Source organism: Lissotriton helveticus, chromosome 3_1 (assembly GCF_964261635.1).
Source record: "Lissotriton helveticus chromosome 3_1, aLisHel1.1, whole genome shotgun sequence".
Lineage (NCBI taxonomy): Eukaryota > Metazoa > Chordata > Amphibia > Caudata > Salamandridae > Lissotriton > Lissotriton helveticus.
The window spans coordinates 2,035,924,766-2,035,949,146 of NC_136061.1; positions in this window are offsets into that span (position 1 = coordinate 2,035,924,766).

The window sequence follows — 24,381 nt, forward strand, 5'->3', positions numbered from 1 at the left end:
TTGTAAATGCTAATTCCTAACTATATATGGTCTATAACCTATGGTTTTTTCAGTGAATATATATATATATATATATATAAAAACGGCCTCTCACCACTCAGAAGAAACCGAAGGGACACATCAGGGGACCAGGAAGAACACCTTTATTTTAGCACAGCAGGCATGACGCGTTTCGACAAAGTGTCTTCTTCAGATGCCTGTTACACTGCAAACTGTCACCGCCGCCTTTAAAATAATCCATTTAGTTTCCTTTGGTGGAAACCCAGCAAGGCAATTAGTGTTTGGAACGCCCTCTCGTAGCCTCCATCGGCAGACCATGGCTCCCAGAAGGCACCGTCCCGGCCTTCAGGTAAGCTTTTCCATTTTGCCTCATGAAAACACGTGGTAAGTGCTGGTGATTTATAAAGGAAACGTGCGTGGTGCAGTTTTAAAAATAGCCCAGTGTCTCTGCAATTCACAAGGTCCTCTCCCCGGCCCCCATCGACGTCTCACCGCATATCTTCAGGATGTTTGCAGGCTCGGGGACTCGACTACAGTGAGCAACGTCCTTCCGTGCAGTGACGGACTGCAATTTGCAGCGAACTTCTGCAGTACCTGGATGCGGGGGCCACAGTATACCGATCCCTCGGTGGAAAGTTATAATGACTGCACAGACGCACAGTCAGTACCCATGTTGCTGTGTCCACAAACGAGACGGGTCCCTTCAGCACGCCCAGGGCTGGCGTGCATAATATCAAAAAACGGCCTCTATATATTTATCCACAATGATCTTGCTTCCACAGTAAACAAAATGGGACACTCTTTACTCAGTGCAAAGAGATAAATCATTTCTTTCCTGAAAAAAAATGAAAAAATACAAGCATATGAGAAAATCTAAAATGCTCCACATGTTTCATGCTAGGACTTAATTCATGATTAATATTTTTCAATTGTATTTGCTTTCTCTTTGGCTATTTGGCTCACGTAACCCTGTGAAAAATGACATTCATCGTCATAACGGCAGCCCCCAAACCACTCTGTACAGCTGCACCATTGTCAGTGCCACTAGGATTGAGCTGCATTTCAACTATAAACATTTTTCAGAATCCTACAAATTATGCAACAAATGCGGCACATGTGATAAATCCATTAGTATATGAAACACGTTGTGTCCCCAATTCTTGCATTTATGCATAATTTGCACATCTTTGATTTCGGTGGCACGTCGGAGAGGAGTGCACGAGGTAGGAGGTAGACCCCCGGAGTGTACAGATGGGAGGGTGCCGCCATTTTTCATGCATCTTTCTTGTGCAATGTGGAACTGCCGATGGACCTGTTTTAAACAGCTACACATAATTGAGTGCTTGAGCACATGCGCTCCCAGTGTTAGAAAAGCGCGCACATGGACCTCAAGTGATCTGTTAGTTTCTTGGCATCTGCCAACCAACCATTAGCCATGGAGTCCGGAGAGCCGATCCTGCTCTCCGGACAACAGGGGGCTGATTGTGGACAGTTATTGTATTTGCGAGAGACCCTAAAAGAACCCAGTGCTGACGTTTTGGGGCCGGACGGAGTGGTGCCAACGTGTCCACGTGAGTTGGCCCCCCCTCCCAGCTGGTGGGTCTTGCATTTACAGGTACGGTCATGAGGCCCAAGAAATCCACGATGACCCAGACCAATACCATGGACAATTACACGGCCGCTACGAGCGGAGGGGGCGAGGCACAGGCCGGTGCCCTAACAGAAACGCAACAGCTGTCCTTGACATCGATCATGCAGGCAATCCAAACGCTGGGGACCACGCTGGAATCTAAGATCGACAAGGTATCTATCGAAATGGCACTACAAAGGGCGGACTTAAATAAAACATCGGAGAAAGCCACTCAAAATGCAGTGGATATTGCGGAACTCCAGAGTACCACCAAATAATTGCAGCAACAGATCCAGCGCCCCTCGCATCAACAGAAGGTGGTGACGGCCCGCCTGGAGGACCAGGAAGGACGGGCCTGCAGAAATAATATACGCGTGGTGGGTGTGCCGGAGAAGATGGAGGGGCCGGGCGTGGACTTGTTTCTGGAAGATCTCATCCTCAAACACTTACAACCCAAACGCCTCTCGAAGTTCTTCGCTATTGAGCGAGCCCATCGGGCACCGGTCCCTCCGCCACGCCTGGGGGCCCCACCGCGGACAATTATTGCATGGATCCTTAACTATAGAGATCGGGATGCTATCCTGCAGGCAGCCCGCCAACATGGAGATCTACGGCTCGACAATGCTACCATCCGACTCTTCCCAGACTTCACACTGAAGGTCCAGCAGGAGCGCCAGTCCTTTCATGGAGTGAAGAAAGTGCTCAGAGATATATATGATGTTCTTTCCAGCAAAACTCAAGCTGTTAGCGGATAAAAAATCCTTCTTCTTCACCTCAACGGAGGATGCACATTCCTGGTTGGAGGAATGCATGGGTGCGTCGGGGGGCCCTGGATCGGGGGCGGCTGGAGAAACGCGGCGCCGCAGTCTCCGGCATCCTCGATTGACTCAGCGGGGAGAGGACGTCGACAGCGGGGGGTGGTACAATGCCCCTCAACAGGAATAGGCCTCGAAGTCTGTCGGCCTTGCCGGACATGGGGTGAGGTGGCCCGGACTTGTAGGAAGCGCAAGACTCGGTGGAAGTGCACGTGATGTATATTGACTCTTCTATGTATGCATTGACTGCGCACTAGGGGTAGCACTGGACTCTATCCTGGAGGTTAGATTGCGGGGGGAGTGCCCCTTAAGAGCTGGAGAAATCAATATTGGGCCGCCTGGTACTGTTTGGAATGAGGGGAGGAGATCCATTGAATGTGATTTGGGAGGCCTGAAAGTGAATTCGGGGGAAATAGAACAGGTTGTGGCAGCTAACAGGTTGTAATATGGGGCTGACGGGAGCCCTCAAGTTGCGGGACTAGGTAGAAGTACTCACCCCCCTAAGTTTTCGTTGAAACGGCTACAGGAGCTCTGCTTGTTGGGGGATGTCTTGCCATGCTGGCCGACGTGGCAGGGTAGCAGGGAGGGGGGACAGTTTTAGGGATTGGGGGACAAGGTTACTTCTGTGTTTTTCTCTTTTTTCTTCTTCTACGATGTATTAGTTATGGCTCCAAAGGCACTAGTGGTAGGCAAGTAGGAAGCGGGGGGAGGGGGGATAAGGCAATCTTCCCCCCAGACTTTCGTGTCAGTTCTCTTTAATGCACATGTCACACACCCAACACATTAGTATTCTATCATGGAATGTTAACGGCCTACAGAACAAGATAAAGCATACCATGGTACTCCAATACTTACATAGATACACACCAGACATTGTCCTACTCCAGGAAACGCACCTACTTGGGAATCACTGTAAGGCCCTTAATAGATTTGGGTACACGCTGCAGGCACATGCGGGTTTTACCACAGGCTCCAGGGGGGTGCGGATACTCATTAAGAACTCACTACCGCTACTTATCGGGAGACAATGGTTGGACCCCCTGGGGCGCTATGCGGCACTGACAGCTCAGAGGGAGGGCAAGATGATCACCCTCTGTTCGTTGTGCATCCCTCCTAAACTACACAGCACCACTCTCCCAGACATTGGGAAATTATTGCTGGAAATGACATCGGGGATCCTGATCCTGGGAGGAGACATGAATGCAGTAATGGAGAGAGACTTAGACAGGTCACAGAATCAGCCTGCCAAGGGGGGGAACTATCACTTCCATGACTTTATACATGCTATGGGCCTAGTGCATCTTTGGAGGGCACACAATTCCCTAGTTCGGCAATACACACACATATCGGCAGCTCACGGCTCAGGGTCTAGAATTGATTATCTATTTACACAGGTGGGGTGCATGGGTCTGTTCCAGGGCGGGTGTCATAGGGCCAGAGGGATATCTGACCATTCCCCGGTGGAAGTATGTCTCCGAGATCCGGAAAGGGAGTGGGTCATTCCCCCCGGCTAGATACGTTCTTATTTAAAGACCAGGAGTTTCAGGAGGGGTTCAGGGAGCGAGTGGACCAATACTTTACTGATAATGTGGGGTCTGTCAGCTCGCAGTGTTTAATATGGGAGGCATATAAGACCGTGGCAAGAGATTTTGTCCAGGCAGAAGTGGGTAAGCGGCGTAAGGACAAACTCGCGCAAATAGACAAACTAGAACGGGCCCTGCAGGATCTGGAGGGCGTGGGAGAGGGATCCCTCGAGCAAAATCAGCACAGGAAGCATAGGCGACAGCTCTTGGAAAAAGAGATAAGGGATATGCTCACTGACCAGGCGAGATCGCATGCTCTGGCAATCCAGAGACAAGTCTATGACTTGGGGGACAAGGCCACCAAAATGATAGCCTGGCTTGAGAAACGGGATCGGGAGCGTAACTGGGTACCGGGGATCAAGCGGTTGAATGGGTCTGTGATAGCAACAGGCAAAGAGATAGTGGCGGAATTTGCACAGTATTATGAGACTGTCTATAGATCTCACACCACCAGGAGGGAGCAGGAGTGCCAAGACTTTCTGGCCCCCTTGCAGCTGCCTGCCCTGGAACAAGCGGATAGGGACAGCCTAGAGTCCCCAATAACGGTTAAGAAAGTGGAGGATGCCATGAGTGACATGGTTTCCAGCTGAAGCGTTCTGGTGCGTATCGAGCCGACTCGTGCCCCATATGCTAAATATGTTTAACGAAGCCAAACAGACAGGGACACTTCCCAAGGACCTGCGGTCTGCGACGATCGTGGTAATCCACAAAGCAGACAAGCCTCAGGAGCTATGCAGATCCTACCGACCCATATCCCTACTTAATTTTGAAACGAAGGTACTTGGTAAGATCCTGGCTACAAGGCTAGGGGTAGTTATCCAGTAATTGATCCATCCCGACCAGTCGGGCTTTATGCCCCACAGGAGCAACTGTTCGGAGTCTTGCAGGGGGTGGTGGCGCGGCCCGAGGTGCCTGCGGCCATATTGTCATTGGATGCCCGTATGGCGTTCGACAGTATGGAATGGCATTATATCTACGCTGCCCTTGAAAAGATGGGGTTCGGAGACCAATTTCGAACATGGGTGCGGCTTTTATACACCGAGCCACTCGCGAGTGTTCGAGTCAATGGAGTATTATCAAGAGAGTTCCATCTGAGCAGGGGAGCGCATCAGGGTTGCCCCCTCTCGCCCACCTTGTTCGCATTAGCGCTGGAACTGCTGGCACACTGGGTTCGGGCAGACCCCTTGGTATGGGGCATAGACCTGGGAGGGGGCTGGGAGGAACGTGTCTCGTTATATACTGACGACATCCTCCTTTATGTTCAGAGGCCGGGCGCTTCCAATCAAAGACTAATGGAAATTCGGCACGAGTTCGGTACCTATTCCGGGTACCGTTTAACCCCTTCGCTGTGGGGGTTAATCCCCCACTGTGCTGGGGGGAGGGGGGCGCGCACAGCGCCCCCATGCTCATGACGAGCTGAGCTCGTCATGAGCTACGGCGCTCCGGTGCTCATGACGAGCTCAGCTCGTCACAGGTGTATTACCCCCCGTGGAACGCTCAGCACAGGAGGGGAATTCTCCCCGCACCTGAGCGTTCCATGGCAGCTCGTCATGAGCACCGGAGCGCCGTGGCTCATGACGAGCTCAGCTCGTCATGAGCCTCGAAGAGGATAAACTGGGACAAGTCCCTGGGACATGTCCTAGCGGGGCCACAGCCACAGCTGTCAACAGACTGTTACGGCCTGGCTTGGAAGGAAATCTTTAAATACTTAGGAATCTGGATCACGCAGTCAGACTAAGAGTTTTTGCACCTGAATGTGTCGGCACAATTGGAACATCTTCACAGGGACGTAGAGCATTGGAGATCCCTCCCGCTCTCCTTGATGGGGCGGGACGTCTTATTTAAAATAATGGCCCTTCCTCGCCTGCTATATGCCTTACAGTGTACTCCCTTCCCGGTCCCGGACCAAATTTTTAGGACGATTGAATCAGAACAACGTTCCCTGCTTTGGAGTGGTGGGTGTCCAAGAATAGCTCTTAAGAAACTACAAAGGGGGCCATATGAGGGAGGATTGGCTGTGCCGGATGTCCGCCTCTATTACTGGGCGACGCAGTTAATCAATGTTAATGGATGGGTGTTTGCCCCATTGGAGAAACCAGCCTACAGGGTGGTTAGGTTAGCCTTTGGTAGCGGTACCTACCTAGCGGCCCTATATACTAGGGGTCGGCGCGGTCGACCTCTGCCTCCTCAAACGCCAGCGATGGTTGGAGTGTGGAAACGGGCGACAAAATTACTAGGATGGGAAGCAAAGCTCACGGAACAGACTCCTCTGTGGGCTGGGACCTTTTTACCGGAAGTGGCAAAACTACAGAATCTGCGTCAGTGGAGCATAATTGGTATTGATGTGTTGGGGGATATCTGGAAATGGGGAAGATGGTAGGATTTGCAGACTTACAGGCCGAATTCCAGATGGGGAGTTCCTACATTACCAACAGCTTAAGAATGCCCTACACCGACACCGGCCGCAAGGGGAGGATATACCTGAGTACGCTCCGCTGGAGGATAGATTACTCCTAGACCCCATTAATAATAAATGTATCTCCCTCACATACAAGAAGCTTATAAATAACATCGCTGACCCACTGGGTCCCCTGCGGGAAAAGTGGGAGTCTGATCTGGGCTGCTGGAAGATGATGACTGGGGGGAGGCCCCAGTGAAGTAGCGATTCGGTCTAGGTTCAGGCTCGTCCAACTGCGCATCCTGCATAGGTCATACACCCCACGCATGACGCAATACCTGATAGGTTATGTGGACTCCCGCTTTTGCATACGGGGTGTGGAGAGGAAAGGACCTTCTTCCACATATTGTGGGATTGCGCCAGAATCAGAGCGTACTGGTTCAGACTGGCGAGTATCATGTCGGAAGTGGTAGGAACAGATGTTCCGATGGAGGCCAGATGGCATATCTTAGGGGTTACCTGTGACATCACCTGGCCGAAATGGGACAAAATTTGGTTAGCTCTGGCGAGTATGGTGGCCAAGAGAAATATTGCGAGGGTATGGGGCAGTGATCTCTTGCCTACGGTGGAAGAGTGGGAGAGAGATCTGGATTGGTGCAAACGGGCTGAAAAGGTCATCTACAAAAGTCAAGGTTGTCCTAAGAAATGGGAGAAAATATGGGCGGCTTGGAGGAGGTATAGGGGGAGTGGATGGATTCACAGGCGGATGACGCACCGTGCTGAGGGGAAACAGAGGTGGTATCTGTTGCTCTGTGTCTGGGCGCCTGCCGGGGTAGTCCAGTGATACATGCGCTGCATCAGGTTCCTTGGGCTATGGCTGTAATACGAAGGGGCATGTTATACTCTTGACGTGGAGAAGAAGGAGTGGGTGGTGGGTGGGGATTGTAATTTGTCTGCACTGTTGGGTTCAAAATGGGGGGTCTAATGGGGCTTTGTCAATGTGTGTGGAGAAGGGTCTGTCGTGATATGGTGGGATTGATCGTTATTATTGAATCTGTGGCTGATTTTCTTTGTAAATTATCAATGAACTTCCATTGCTAACCGATGTGCAAATGTTATGGAGCTAGTTTTTCAAGTAAAAAGATTTGAAAAAAAAAATCCCTTGTGTTGTAATGTTCCCAACCTAACTCTCACAAAATTACCCACCTCAAACTTATGGGAATTTTTGAGCAATCTGTCATTGTGTCTGTATTCATACGCATCTTGATAATCTTTCACTTTAGATCTTATTACTTTGTCATCAATGAGTTTTCTATCACATCTTCCCATCCATGCAGGCACAGCAATGGAACAAGGAACCCTGCCCTCAGGTAAACAAAAAGGAGTTTCTCCAGTAACAGAGTGATAATTCCACAAATTTTTTTTACCAAACATTTCCAATCCAGCTGATTATATATAGCCACCTGGATACACTCCCTCAAAACGCGGTTAAAGTGTTCAATAAGGCTGTTTCCGCGAGGATGGTAAACCGGAGTCTTTAAGTGCTTGATACCCCATCTATTCAGAAAATTACTAAACTCACTAGATGTGAATTGGGGTCCATTTTCCGATAAAGTCTCTGCAGGACAACCTTCTCGCCTGAAAATTTCTTCACAGAAATCGTTCACAGTGTCAGCTTTAACGGGAAACATCACTTACAACGAAACTTTTACAACGCACTACCATTACAACGCGGTCATTACAATGCAAACCATTACAACGCATTGCGCTGGGGGGCGCTCTAGGATAGGGAATAGGTTAATTTACTATCCAATAAACTTCGCTAGTGTCCACGGGGACTGGAGTTGGAATAGTAAATTAAACTATTCACTATCCTACACCCAAAAGCGCTATGCGTTGTAATGGTATGCGATGTAAAACCCGCGTTGTAACAGCATGCGTGGTAAAAGCATGCGTTGTAACGTCATACATCCGCTTTAACCTCACGCACAAATGTCACTTCGGGCCACTTAGAAAATAATCTATTAAAACAATGGCAAACCTGCTTCCAACACCAAGGATATCAAATGGACCACAAATGTCTATTGACAACCTTTCCCAAGCATGCTTAGGCCAATTCATGTGATGAATGGCAGTTTCCTGCGGCACATGAGTTTTGTCGCTACGTGAACATTCAACACAATCCCTCACAAACCTTTGTATCTGCCTATCCATTCCTGGCCACCAGAAATCTTCCCTAGCCTTCCTTTTCATAGCTGACATTCCTCCATGTCCTTCATGTAGCAATTGTAACAACCTGGATCTCATTGTTGAAGGAACAACCAATTTATCATTCCTTCTTAAAATACCATCCACAAAGGATAATTCACACCAAACTTCTTTGTAGGTAATTAAATCTTCATGAGACGTCCAACCTTCTTTCAAAGGAAGACACTCAATTACTTTTTTTGTAACCATATCATCCAAAGTTGCCTTTTTCCAATCTGCTTCTTCTATGGTTTGACACACTTCACTCACTTTAGCCACCACCCATTCTTCCAAATCAGAATCCAAATTTGCACAATCAAATTTTTCCACAGGAAGGCGTGATAAGCAGTCTGCGTTCACATTCCTAACCCCTGGTACATATTTGATGATAAAATGATATCACTGTAAACAATAAATCCACGTGGCTATTCTTGGAGTAGCCTTTGCAGCACCAGCAGTGGAAAAAACGTCAATTAATGGTTTGTGGTCTGTGTGCAATTCAAACCTCATACCCCAAATAAAATTGCGAAAGTGTTGCACACCCCACCAGCACGCTATTGCCTCTTTTTTGATGGTGGAGTAGGTACTCTCTGCTCCTTTGAGAGTACTGGAAGCAAATGCAATTACCCTTTCTCTACCATCATGGATTTGCATTAACACAGTGCCCAAACCATATCCGGTGGCGTCTGTAACGATTACACACTTGTCGTTGGCATTGAAAGGTTTTAAGGCAGCAGCATTTGTAACTGCCTTCTTCACTTCTTCAAAAGCACTTTGACACTTGTCAGTCCATTTGAATATTACCCTTTTTCTTTTCAATAATTCGCGTAGATGAAATACACAATTTGAAAAATTATGAATAAATCTTGAATAGTATTCGGCTAAACCCAAAAATGACCTTAACTGGTCTTTATTCTGTGGAACAGGAGCTATTCAAGATATTCTACAAGCTTAAATTTGGGTTTAATCCCTTCATGATTTAAGGTATGACCAAGATACTCTACCTCAGATTGACCAAATTTACATTTTTGGAGACTGATAGTCAAACCTGCTTGCTCTAATTTGTTCAACACCTGAATTAAAATATCATCGTGTTCTTTCTTGTCTTTTCCCCACACTAAAATGTCATCTTGAAACACCAGAATATTGGCCAAATCTTTAAGAATGCCCTGCATGATGTGTTGAAAAACTGCCGAAGCAGATGCCAACCCAAATGGCATGCGTACAAATTGATATGCACCTTCTGGAGTGATGAAAGATGTTAGTTGTTTTGATTCTGGTTGGAGTAATACTTGATGGTATGCACTCAATAAGTCTAGGGTCGAGAAAAAATTTGCATTATCCACGGTAGCTAACATATCATTTATGTGGGGAAGAGGTTGACGGTCAACTCAAATACTCTCATTGAGATCTCTTAAGTCCACACACATGCGGATACAGCCATTAGGTTTGTGTGCGATAACAATTGGACTAAGCCATTCAGAGGCTTCTATTGGCTCTATTATGCCATCATTACACAACCTGTCTAATTCCTTTTTTTAGGGGATCCCTCAGTGCCAATGGCACATTGCGTACTTTGTGTACTTTGGGCGTAGCATCAGCTTTTAAAATGATGCGATGTCTAAATTTCTTTAGACATCCTAACTCTTCTTTGAACAGATTAGGAAATCTTAATACCCATTCACAACTATCATTATCTTCTGTCAATAGTACTTGCATAGGGTGATTTGGATTGAGAATGATATTTAATGCCCTTTGATCTCTCCATCCTGAAAGGCTTTTGCCTCTCTCTACAACGTAAAGTTTAGCCTGAGTTTCTCTGTCCTGAAATCTAATCATGGATATAAAATAACCTATTACTGGTAATTTCTGACCACAATATCCTACAGGATTGACATCAGGAGATTGAAGTGTCATCGAACCCAATTCATTCCAGACTTGTTTGTTAATTATGTGTGAAAGGAGAACATGAGTCAGTCCACATTGCAAGTTTCTTACCGTTCACATCAATAATACATTTGGGAGGATTATACTACTCAGAGTTTGTAATGTCATCCACTTCATCAATCATTTATACTTCAACATCACTCTCTTCCTCCCCCCACAAACATTCTCATTTATTACATTGTCAACAAGTTTCACCTGAAATGAATTAGAAGATTTACATACTCTAGAATAATGTCCTATTCTTTTACATTTATAACACCTGCTTTTGGCTGCAGGACAATGAATAGCATCAGAAGAATGTCTGTTACTTCCACATCTGTAACATAACTTGTAACATAACTTGTTAAAACTTGATGGAATGTTCTTTCCTTTTGTATGACTTTTCACCTCACTGTTAACATTTTTGCTCTTGTCACCTATTTTGCACACTTTCGTTGTGCCATTTTCATTCTTTGACTCCGAGACAGTTAATTCTTTTACATATAATGTTGTGTTTTCAGTACGTTTGCAATTGTGATGGCTTTTTCCAAAGTAGGGTCACCTAAATCAAGTAATTTTTCTTGAATCTTTTTGTTATTTGTAGCATTAATCATTTGGTCTCTTATTATCTCATCCCTGAGGTCTTTAAATCTGCACGTGGTTGCCAATCTCCTTAAAGGAGATACATATTGCTCAATTTTCTCTCCTTGCATCTGCTTGCGCGAAAAAGAAATGTGTCTTTCCACAACAATACTTAATTTTTTACCATAGTTTTCTTCTAACATCAATAGAGCCATTTCATAAACGTCATCCTCTACATCACCAGATCCCTCCGTATAATTTCTTGAAACTGAAACTGGTTTGGGAAGTGTTTTTAATACATTTCTGCCTTCTACTCTCAGATGGTGCTTTAAAATTGCTAATTTCCTGTTAGGAACATAATCCTCACCACCAATCGCTTCTAGATAAGTCACAAAGGCTTCCTTCCAGTCCTCCCAGGTCATAGGAGGAGTGCCTGGATCTTGGAGAAAGGTAGGAGGAGGTGCAATGACTTGAGATGCCATATTGTAATTTCAGGAATTAATTAAATGGAATGTCCCCAAATTGTATTTTTTTAAATTATTATATTAGAAGACTTTCCAAAATGTAAAATATGTTAAAATATAGGTGATGCGCTTTTACTGAAAATGCTTTCCTACTATGTAAAGACTTGTTGTTGGGAAAGAATTAACATGGATGGCAACTCGAACAATAAATAACAATCCACTTCCTGAAAGCGAAAGACAAGCTACGATCGTGCTTGTGCTACGAGATCACGTGACTTCCAGCTACGTGAGTCTGGCATGCTGAGAAGAATACGGAGGCTCGGCAGGCAGCGAAGAGCGTTCTCACATCATTTTCAACACGCGCTGCCTGTACGCGTGTGAGTTGAAAAATGCCAGAATCACGCGGTGGTTTGAATGCAGGCTGCCTGCACCCGCATGACTTTGAAAGATGCCAGGTAAGTCAAATCGATCTTGCGCGCCTTACGAGGCCAAATTATGGGGCCGATTAGGATTGCGGTGAATCGGAATCCTCCGGGCCAGCGGAAGCCACCGCCAGCCTGGAGGATGCGGATTCACCGCTTTGGTGAGGGAAAACACCAACCGCCACATTACGATGGCGTCGGGATCAGCGGCGGACGGCAAGTCCGTCTGCGGCTGATCCGCGGTGGATGTACGCAAATATGGTGGCGGTGTCTGCAAGACACCGCTAGTCATATTACGATGCAGGTGGAAACATGCTCACCCACGCACACAAAGCCCTACACAACCAAGGCCCAGAATACCTCAACAGCCGCCTCAACTTCTACGTTCCCAAACGCCAGCTTCGATCGACCAACCGCGCCCTCGCCGCCGTCCCCCGCATCCGAAGAGCCACCACAGGAGGAAGGTCCTTCTCCCACCTGGCCGCCAAGACGTGGAACTCCCTTCCGACCCACCTCCGCCTGACCCAGGACCACCTCGCCTTCAGGAAGCAGCTCAAGACCTGGCTGTTCGAGCAGTAGCAGACCCCCCCCCACCCCAGCGCCTTGAGACCCGCCGGGTGAGTAGTGCGCTATATAAATGCTATGATTGATTGATTGATTGATTGCTTTTCCATGGCTGCTTTTACGCCGTGGAAAAGCATGTGGTCTTTTGTTTTTGGGGGCCCGTTGCGAGCCCCCAGGGTGTTGGGGGATGAGGAGTGCACATGGGGGGTACCTATGGTACCCCCCTGAATTTGCATGCACAATGCGGCAGGCACCGCACGGTGCCTGCCGCTTTGTGCATGCAAATGCACAGCATGCATATTTGACTTTGCGGCGGGTGCTGCTTAAAGCAGCACCCGCCGCAATGTCAAATATACAGGATGTGACCGCCAGGGTGGCAATCACATCCTAATTTCAACGGAGGGACCCCCGCTGCCCCTGTGGACGGTCCCCCCACCTCGGGGTGGCGGACGGACGCAGGTCCGTCCGCCATCCTAATAGGCCTCATAGTCTTCCAAAAAAAAATGTTAATGCGTCTCAGACATATATTTACCCTGCGCGCAGCCAAGATACTTGCAGCTTGATAATTCTAGGGTACAGACGTATTTACCAACGACATGTACACCAAACGCTAGCGTGAGAGATCAGACGTGAAATAATGCAAGTAAAATTAACTTACACTTCTCCAAGGTTTGGTTGTCTGGCCTCTACTCACAGTTCTGTCTGCTGGGGGTCTTCGAGATTGACTTAAGCTTGGCTCATGACGCTTAAAAAATCTCCAGATAAGTTCCAATTCCAATAATCCAAAATAACCTTCTTGATGCACTTCATCCCGTCCTCGTCGCCATTTTTGAGATGACAGGAACTCCAAAGTAATTGCACATAAAGGATTATTTGTAGCATACAGGAACAACCCCCAACAGCTGGCTCTGTCAACATCAGCTACCTACTACTGGACTCCACAAACCGGATTCCAGGAATGGAAGCCTCAGTTGCCAAGCAACAGCTGCTGAAGGATAACAACCTAATAATATAACATAAATGTCTATTGTAGGGTCATGGTATAAGTATGTAAGCATTCCTTTTGAGACCTACATACTTCAGTGCAATCTTGCACAATCTAGAAGAGACTACGTGACGTTGTGCGGAAACAAGCAATCATGCCTTGTGGAGGGCACTGAAAGCAGGGCGAGAAACGGTCATACATTTAGCAGGATTTTTACGTGACTGCAGGCAGCGTGGCACCCAAAACTTGACAGTACTCGAACGAAGTGGGTAAACGGCTATAAAGGTAACACCACACGGCTTAATTCGCACTTAAATGGGCATGAATTACAATAAGGCACTCCAATATGTCACATGAATAATGACTGAGCTACTCAGCGATCGTTACAGGTGTAAACAATTAACATCATGGAACGTGCGTCGATGTAACTTTGTGATGAGGATGATCATACTAATGATATAAAAAAAATAATCGATTCGCGTAACTGGTCCTTAATCGTACATTCAATGTAAAAATCGCTTTGTTACTGGAAATAATATTAATAACAATAATAACACATTGACTAATACTTGTTTATTGTGGTTTATAAAAGTGTCAACATGTGCGTACCATTTATTTTTCAGTTGTAAAATAAACCATGTAATTCGACTGTATTATTGTATGCATATCGCGGGCAATTCTTAAAATACTTATGGATCTTCTCAATATGAATAAATAATAAATGAAGAAGCATTTCCAAAGCGTACAATTATCCAAAAAAACTGTGTCCTGGTGGTAGAATGAAGCGGCATTCTTCAGCACAGTAATTAAAATAAACCTGACTTTCATTTCTATACTACAACCTGCTTACAATGTAAATGCGCCAGTGTCAGACATTAGTATTTCTAGCAACCGCTTGGAGTCCCTGGATGTTTAACTCCCTGCATTTGCCGTTTAGGAAAACGCGTGACCTAAAACAAAAAAAACGAGAAACCGAAAATACTTCAGCGAAAATTGATGACAGTTAATTAATTTATCAATATCAAATGTAATACCCTCAAATGAATGGGAAAAATGTGACTTTATCAACCAACGCAAAAAAAAAAACCAACAAAAACGAAGTGAATACATTGGAAATAAAGTGTTATGAAACAACCGGACACCGCTACAATTTCAAGATATTTTCACCTTATTCTGATTTTTTTTGTAATATTATATTCTACCAACGCATCTCTCGGTTGACGGAGGTGAGCAAAGTCGTTAGAAACTCAGCAGAAGCACAGTCTCCAAAACGTTTTCCTTTTAAGACAAGCATTGGCCGTGCGACCGGGCGGCGAAGAAATAATCCCAAAAATATGCGAGTTGTGCGCACGTGAGCGGGCGCGACAAAAAAGGTGCTGTGCATGTCGCGTGCATGCTTGTGTGCGCGATAGTAAGCTGGTTGCCGGGAAAGTAGCACTTTCCCAAGCAGCCTACTAAATGTCTTGGCCAGGACAGCGCATGCGCTGGATCAGGCCGAGACCTAAAACGTGCAAAGGTTCCATCCCAAGAGACAAGAGACTGCATCAAAGATCATCACAGGCCCAGATTATGAGTTCCCCAGATTGGGGCAGAATATTATGGACATCATGAGGCAACATATTTACTGGATCTGGTTATTAACACTTATTTTAAATTTTTACTCAGCAATGGGATATAACATGCAGAATTCGATGGCTACTTCACCAAATGTTACATTTCTCCGTAATAACCAGGCATTGTGTGCCGAAATTCACCTGGGGAAAATTGACAGGAGTGATATTTGTTACACCTGGTAATTACACCGTGCAGAGTACTTTGTGGGAATTAGAATTCCAAGAACTTTGGATAGGGACTTGGATGTTACCCCATGTTTGTAATCAGTGCCTTCAGAATGCCATCTTGTTTTATTTACAGGCACTCCAAGAACGTGAAACAGAGTGTGAGAGGAGTGCACATATGTAAAATAAAAATAACACACAGAGAATGTCCTCTGGATTTTAAATACGATGTGGCGTGCCACTTTTTAATAATTCGCACTGCTCGCTTGATTGTAATGTAGAGCTAAAAATTACACTGCATTCAATGCAACATACACTCCAACTAATACCACCCAGTGCCACATAATTACACACCACATAATTACACTCTACTGAATGCAACATACACTCCACAAAATACCACTCAGTACCACATAATTATATGCTACATAATTACACTGCACTCAATGTAACATACACTCCAAATAATACCACCCAGTGCCACATAATTACTCACCACATAATTACACTCTACTGAATGCAACATACACTCCACACAATACCACTCAGTGCCACATAATTACACACCACATAATTACACTCTACTGAATGCAACATACACTCCACACAATACCACTCTGTGCCACATAATGATATGCTACATAATTATAGACGTATCAAGAGAGAGAGAGAGAGGACTAGAAAGCTAGCCCGTGTCCCCGTGGGTTTATATGTATCAACAAAGAGGACTAGCTCAATATGACTATTATGGTTTAGACTCTGACTAGTTTTGTCAGTGGACACCTTGTTGGTGTGTTCATGAAGCCCTCACCCACCAACCTAGTTGGTGGCATGCTTCATCATTGGGCCCACCCAGTGACACCTAATGTGTGCTTCGACGCCTGATTACAGCGGAGCTGGTATGTTACTGAGAATGCAGTGTGGGGTGTAAGTGGTTTGACAATCAAAACGGCTTGGCGAGGGTCCCAGTACCCAAAGGTAAATTAAACTTAAATGACTGGGCCGCGGCCAGCGGTTAAAATTAAGGCTATAGGATGTTAAGGTGGTGAGTTACGACCTCCTACATCCGTTTGTTGGTCGACATTTTTCAGCCAGTGCCTTAAGATTAATCTGGCTTTCCTCAGGCCCTTTTTTAAATGAGTGCTGGTGCAGGTTAAAAAGTGGGTTGGTGTAATACAGACTATGTGTTTCAGTCGCTAAGGTGTTTTTCTAGGTGTGAGAGGGGGATTCCCTTCTCATGCATACCTGAACATACTGTGAAACAGTAAAGGTATCGGATCCTACATCTGACCAACCCGGATCTCAACAATAGGAAAAACAGAACAAGGTGGCTGGACAGGATTATTCGCAAGACAATTCCCCAGACACACAGTCAATCTGTACCATGTGACCACTGGATTTAATTTTCCAAACGAATTTATTTTTCTTTTTTATACATTTATCAGCAAAAAAATTTTGAAAAACAGGCACAAACAGAACCACTGTCAGATCAAAAGGTTCATATATACAGTATCTACAAATGTACACATTTACAAATTTGCAACAAAGAATCAAGCAAAAGTGGTTTGACACACCAAAGAAAACCAATAACATAAATAATAATCCATATAAATGGTAATTATATACAGTGCAAAGATTAGTCCATAAACAAAAAACAGGCACCAGTCCTAGGGATTGAAAAACCAAGTGACAGGCGGGATTGAGATCGAAAACAAGCCTGCCTGCCAGCAAGAGCCTGTGGTATAATGTTTGATAGGGTTGCGGGGCTAGGGTACAGAGTGGTGATATGATTTACATCCTAGCGGCACCCTTTGTTGTAGCCACAGGGTGGTATTGTCGACGCGTTTCGAACCTCAATATTCAAGGTTCTCTTCAGGACGGGGACTGGGAAAAGGATTCTGCAAAAAAGTACAGAATTGGTGTCAGAAAGGTACATTAACGTACTGTAAAGTGCCTACTGAGACTCCAGGAAGAGTAGAGAATATTTACCTGCACGAGGGCACAAAGATTGCCGCAGTGTGGGTATATCTTGGTTCGTATTCACACCTAAAAGACATATGCACAGGTGCTCAGTGCAAGGAGAATAAAGGAGTGACACTACGGTTGGCAAAGGGTTTCGCCTATGTATGAATCATACCTGCAATTAGCGCAGAGCTGGACTTTAAGCGTGGTGTCAGGCTTCAGAAGCATTCAGGGATACGAGCGGCTCACATTGTTTGTGCGCGTGTTGGTCTGGATAGGTGATAAAAAATATATATGGAATGTATATATTAGCGTGGATACGCAGAATATCACAGCCCCCACTCGCCAAGGTCTAATGGTGCGAGATTCCTACCTGGCGTTGTAGACCATGGAGGGGAAAGCGACCGGTCACTGACCTCAATTCAGTCCGGCAGGCAGAGATGGCCCGCTAGAAAAAGAAAACAACCTTCTATGAGCGCCAGGGTCAAGAGGCAGCAGCGGAGCTGGTTAAAAACGCTGCGCAAGAAATGCTTACCTCTATGTAGGAATTAATCCAGCCTCAGAAGGATCGGTGTAGCTCACTCCCTCACAGTGACCAGCAGTCTGTAGGTGGAGCGCCGGGACACCATTAGGTATTTTAAATCCGGTTCAAAGTCACAGGGGGTGTGGTCAGAAAACGGAGTAAAGCCCTATGGAATGCTGGTATCTGTAGTTTTTTGGGGACCTGAAATAAGAACTTGTCAGCTGATTTCATGCTCGGAAGCTTGCCAGGAGCACTGTAAACTGGCAATTATACAGCTTTTTCACCAGACTAACGTGGCATTCCTCCCCGCGCCTGGGCATATTTACAAGGCTAATGAAATGAAAACATTTATCAACAGTTAAAATGAGCAGCATTTTCACGATAGTACTACATGTCATCATACCGATTGTTTTCACTACAATAGTACATATCATCATACTCGTCAAAACATGAAAATTCATTTTACATTGTAATATTCGGAATGACAATTATTACACTTCAAGTTTGTTATCACCATGGACAACACCTTAGCTCAGTGTCCGGGCTGAATCAATACTAGACCTATAGAACCCAGCAACTAGTGTAAAAAGAGTGAGTGAGAAATGGAGGATAAATACACAGTGAAAGTTATAATAATGCAGCACAGCCAAACTCACCAACATCAGTCACGGGCGAGTTCAAAGGTTGACAGTTTCAGACATCTCGTTCAAGCCAGAATTGGATGTATCAAACTTCAGGATAAGATACGCCTCTTTTTGAGAAAGGCGAAGGTCAGGATCTCCACTGCCACCCCTGATAACCGCCAAAACAGTCCATCTTATATCCTGACTAGAATGTTTCTGTTGTAGGAAATGGGAGACGAGAGGAGCAGTCAAGTTCTTGTTATTGATCCGTGAGCGGTGTTGAATAATTCTTTGACGGACCTCCTGCGTGGTTTTGCCAATGTACAGTTTTTTGCACGGACATTGGATGGCATACACAGTGTATTTTGTCTTGCAGTTCGTATGTTCATTGTGGCGCCAGAACTTATTGCCATCTGTAAACAGAGATCCTTCTATTGTTAGGTCGCAGACCGAGCATGTCCCGCACTTCCGATGTCCCACAACTGGATTAGCTCCAAAGATCGTGCCTTGTAAATCCTTTTTTGGAGGCGGGCGGGTAGATGTGATCATTTGGCCAATGCTCCTGTTCTTTTTTAAGGCAAAGAGTGGTGTGCCTATCTCAGGCAATATTTCCTGCACCAAATGCCAACTTTTTCTGATAATTTTTTGAAGCTGGTTGGTATGGGGACCAAAAGTGGACACGCAGACCATCCTTTCCGTCGTTGGTCTCAGCCTCTTCTCAAGGAGATGTTCCCTTGGTGTCCATCTCGCTCTCTTCATAGAGTGTTTTAAGAGCTTGCGAGGGTATCCTCGTTCTTGGAGTTTTGCAGTCAGTCCTTGTCCATGTAACTCGAACTGTTGAATGGTGGTACAGTTCCGTCGCACCCGGAGATACTGTCCATAAGGGAGATTATCCCTTAGACTCCGCGGGTGGTAGCTCTTGTAATGCAGCGCGTTATTCTTGTCTGTTTTCTTCTGGTAAAGAGAACATGAAAGCACATCATTTCTCACAGATATCTCAACATCCAAAAATGGTAAGGACTTCTCGTGATACACCAGGCTGAATTTTATGTCTGGACTCCTGTCGTTTAACCATACGTGGAATTCCTCTAGTTGTGTCGATGTTCCGTTCCACACACACCACACGTCATCTATGAAACGGAGCCATTGGGCTATGTGACCTCTGTAGGGGTTGTTATTCAAAACATATTTCTCCTCGAATTGGCCCATGAACAGAATGGCCATCTCAGGGGCAAATGGACAGCCCATTGCCGAGCCTTTGATTTGTAAGAACATCTCGTCCTCAAAGGTAAAGAAATTCTTCTTCAATGCCAAGGTTGCAAAAGAAATTATGAGTTCAGTAGGCACCCTATGTGGACGTGGTCGGTTCTCCAAATATACTTCCATGACATCCAGGCCATCTTGTTGTGGTATCTGTGTGTACAGAGATGACACATCCATGGTGGCTAGCAATTGGCATGTAGGATCGAATGGCAGCCCTTCCACCTTGTTTATAAAATCCATGGTGTCTCTGAGATAGGATGGCACCTGAACCACAAGGGGTTTCAAGAACACATCCACGAATTTGGAGATGGGTTCAAACACAGAATCGCACCCGGACACTATCGGGCGCCCTGGTGGTGTCAAGGGGTCCTTATGTACTTTCGGAAGGAAGTACAGATGGGGGGTCCGTGGATAACGCTTCACCAGATATTCTGATTCTTTGGGTCCAAGTATCCCTGCTTCTTTAGCAGTGTTGACAAGTCTTCCAATTTCGTCCTGAATCTGTGCAGTTGGATCATGGGTAATCCGTCGGTACCACTCCTGATTATACACATGATTCCGACCTTCAGTTCGATACAAGTTTTTGGACCAGAGAACCACCGCACCCCCTTGTCTGCTTGCCTGATAACTGCTTCCTGTTGAGTCTTGAGTTCTTGGATGGCTTCTTTGTGTTTTTTCGTAATGTTTCTAGGGATGAAAGGACGTTTCTTCTCCAACGAGTTCAAAGCAGACATAACTGAGCGTTCAAAAGCTAAGATGTTCTTGGAAACATTATGGTTCGGTGGACAAAAGGAAGACTTGTTCCTCAGGCCCGAGGCTTCTGAATGGACTTGATCACTAGAATCCTTAAAAAACCATCGCAAGCGGACTTTGCGGAAGAATTCCGTGACCTCCAGTTTGATTTTGGTAAAATCCATGGCAACCCCTGGTACAAAGGAAAGACCCATTTCCAACACTTCTTGTTCAGCTCTTGTTAGTACTTTTTCAGAGATGTTAATAATGGCAGATGATTTTACGAGTTGTAATGCTTCTTGCGGGTAGTCATCTCCCATTGGGGTTTGAATCTCGTCCGCTTCTGCTGTTGGCCCTGCCCTAAAAAAGGCCTCTTTGGAGTATTTCTGTTTTGTTGGTTCCTGTTTGAAGAACCTTCTCCCGCATCAGAGTCCTCCGTTGATTCAGACGAAGATGTCTCAGGGAATGTTGTGAATCTCCTCTTCGACCTTCCCTGGTTGGTATTTAGGTATCTAGTGGAGTCAGGTCTACTATAGAAATCATCTTTCAAATAGGGATATACAGTCTCAATATTAAAGTTTTTTTGATCTTTCTCAAACTTTGACGTTTTGAAATTGATGGTATTATCCCTGAATGTCACCAACTCTTTTTCAATCTTCTCCAAAAGAGCTTTGGCCTCAATTTCCGTGTGATTATCTCTGATGGCTTGGAGTTGTTCTTCAATTTCCTCCTCTTCTTTTTTGAGAATTCTCTGGGCGGTTTCTACTGTATGCACCATCAGGTCCCTACTACATTTAGTACTAATAAAGCTGAACCCTTTGCGATAGACCGGATCATCTGTAAAAATGACAGGGACGTTCTTGATTTGGAGACCCCATGGAATGGTTCCGGCTCGGAGATTAGCAAGTAAGAAGTGACCGTGGAGTTCCGTGCGAACATGTTTTTTCCGCATTCTCATCAATTTGTCCGCAAAGTTGAGTTGTTTGGCTGTGCTGCTAAGTTTAACAGAGGAAAAAAGATTGGAGTCAGAGAGGAGTTTTTTAATGTGATCCTCACTGAACGACAGAGTGTCCTGTTCAGCCATGTCTATTTAGCAGGAGGGCGCACCCCCCTCTTAACAATAAATGTACAAAATCGACCAAAAATGTATAAGTCGAAATGAAAAAGAAACACCATACGAGCAACCGCCCACTCAACCAGACTGTGAAACAGTAAAGGTATCGGATCCTACATCTGACCAACCCGGGTCTCAACAATAGGAAAAACAGAACAAGGTGGCTGGACAGGATTATTCGCAAGACAATTCCCCAGACACACAGTCAATCTGTACCATGTGACCACTGGATTTAATTTTCCAAACAAATTTATTTTTCTTTTTTATACATTTATCAGCAAGATTTTTTTGAAAAACAGGCACTAACAGAACCACTGTCAGATCAAAAGGTTCATATATACAGTATCTACAAATGTACACATTTACAAATTTGCAACAAAGAATCAAGCAAAAGTGGTTTGACACACCAAAGAAAACCAATAACATAAATAATAATCCATATAAATGGTAATTATATACAGTGCAAAGATTAGTCCATAAACAAAAAACAGGCACCAGTCCTAGGGATTGAAAAACCAAGTGACAGGCGGGATTGAGATCGAAAACAAGCCTGCCTGCCAGCAAGAGCCTGTGGTATAATGTTTGATAGGGTTGCGGGGCTAGGGTACAGAGTGGTGATATGATTTACATCCTAGCGGCACCCTTTGTTGGAGCCACAGGGTGGTATTGTCGACGTGTTTTGAACCTCAATATTCAAGGTTCTCTTCAGGACGGGGACTGGGAAAAGGATTCTGCAAAAAAGTACAGAATTGGTGTCAGAAAGGTACATTAACGTACTGTAAAGTGCCTACTGAGACTCCAGGAAGAGTAGAGAATATTTACCTGCACGAGGGCACAAAGATTGCCGCAGTGTAGGTATATCTTGGTTCGTATTCACACCTAAAAGACATATGCACAGGTGCTCAGTGCAAGGAGAATAAAGGAGTGACACTACGGTTGGCAAAGGGTTTCGCCTATGTATGAATCATACCTGCAATTAGCGCAGAGCTGGACTTTAAGCATGGTGTCAGGCTTCAGAAGCATTCAGGGATACGAGCGGCTCACATTGTTTGTGCGCGTGTTGGTCTGGATAGGTGATAAAAAATATATATGGAATGTATATATTAGCGTGGATACGCAGAATATCACAGCCCCCACTCGCCAAGGTCTAATGGTGCGAGATTCCTACCTGGCGTTGTAGACCATGGAGGGGAAAGCGACCGGTCACTGACCTCAATTCAGTCCGGCAGGCAGAGATGGCCCGCTAGAAAAAGAAAACAACCTTCTATGAGCGCCAGGGTCAAGAGGCAGCAGCGGAGCTGGTTAAAAACGCTGCGCAAGAAATGCTTACTTCTATGTAGGAATTAATCCAGCCTCAGAAGGATCGGTGTAGCTCACTCCCTCACAGTGACAAGCAGTCTGTAGGTGGAGCGCCGGGACACCATTAGGTATTTTAAATCCGGTTCAAAGTCACAGGGGGTGTGGTCAGAAAACGGAGTAAAGCCCTATGGAATGCTGGTATCTGTAGTTTTTTGGGGACCTGAAATAAGAACTTGTCAGCTGATTTCATGCTCGGAAGCTTGCCAGGAGCACTGTAAACTGGCAATTATACAGCTTTTTCACCAGACTAACGTGGCATTCCTCCCCGCGCCTGGGCATATTTACAAGGCTAATGAAATGAAAACATTTATCAACAGTTAAAATGAGCAGCATTTTCACGATAATACTACATGTCATCATACCGATTGTTTTCACTACAATAGTACATATCATCATACTCGTCAAAACATGAAAATTCATTTTACATTGTAATATTCGGAATGACAATTATTACACTTCAAGTTTGTTATCACCATGGACAACACCTTAGCTCAGTGTCCGGGCTGAATCAATACTAGACCTATAGAACCCAGCAACTAGTGTAAAAAGAGTGAGTGAGAAATGGAGGATAAATACACAGTGAAAGTTATAATAATGCAGCACAGCCAAACTCACCAACATCAGTCACGGGCGAGTTCAAAGGTTGACAGTTTCAGACATCTCGTTCAAGCCAGAATTGGATGTATCAAACTTCAGGATAAGATACGCCTCTTTTTGAGAAAGGCGAAGGTCAGGATCTCCACTGCCACCCCTGATAACCGCCAAAACAGTCCATCTTATATCCTGACTAGAATGTTTCTGTTGTAGGAAATGGGAGACGAGAGGAGCAGTCAAGTTCTTGTTATTGATCCGTGAGCGGTGTTAAATAATTCTTTGACGGACCTCCTGCGTGGTTTTGCCAATGTACAGTTTTTTGCACTTTCAGGCAATTGCTCTATTATGGTCCACGGGAGATCATTTGGGGTATGGCAATGGGTGATAAAGTGGTTAGTTAGTTTACTAATGTTTTTCTTGCACCTGATGGTGCTTCTGTGTTCCGTTATCCTTGTGCGTATTTTACCTGTGGTCATACTGATGTAGCGGAGACCACAGGTGCATGTAAGGAGGTATACCACATTACGTGAGTTGCAGCACGTGGACCATAATAGAGCAATTGCCTGAAAGTGCAATAGACAATGAGAAAAGACTGCTAAGCAAGGAGCAGCATTGGATTTACCGCCTCTCTACACAAACTCAGGGCTTGAATGATGCGATTCCATGGAACTCAATAACATGTTGACTTACTGAGCCTGCATCATCCAAATATATCAGACTGCAAACCCATTACTAGCTGTATGTTGCACCGTTATAGACTATGCCCCCCCTTTGAATATCCTTCGTGAGAAGTCGATATATTGCACTGTTACTGATT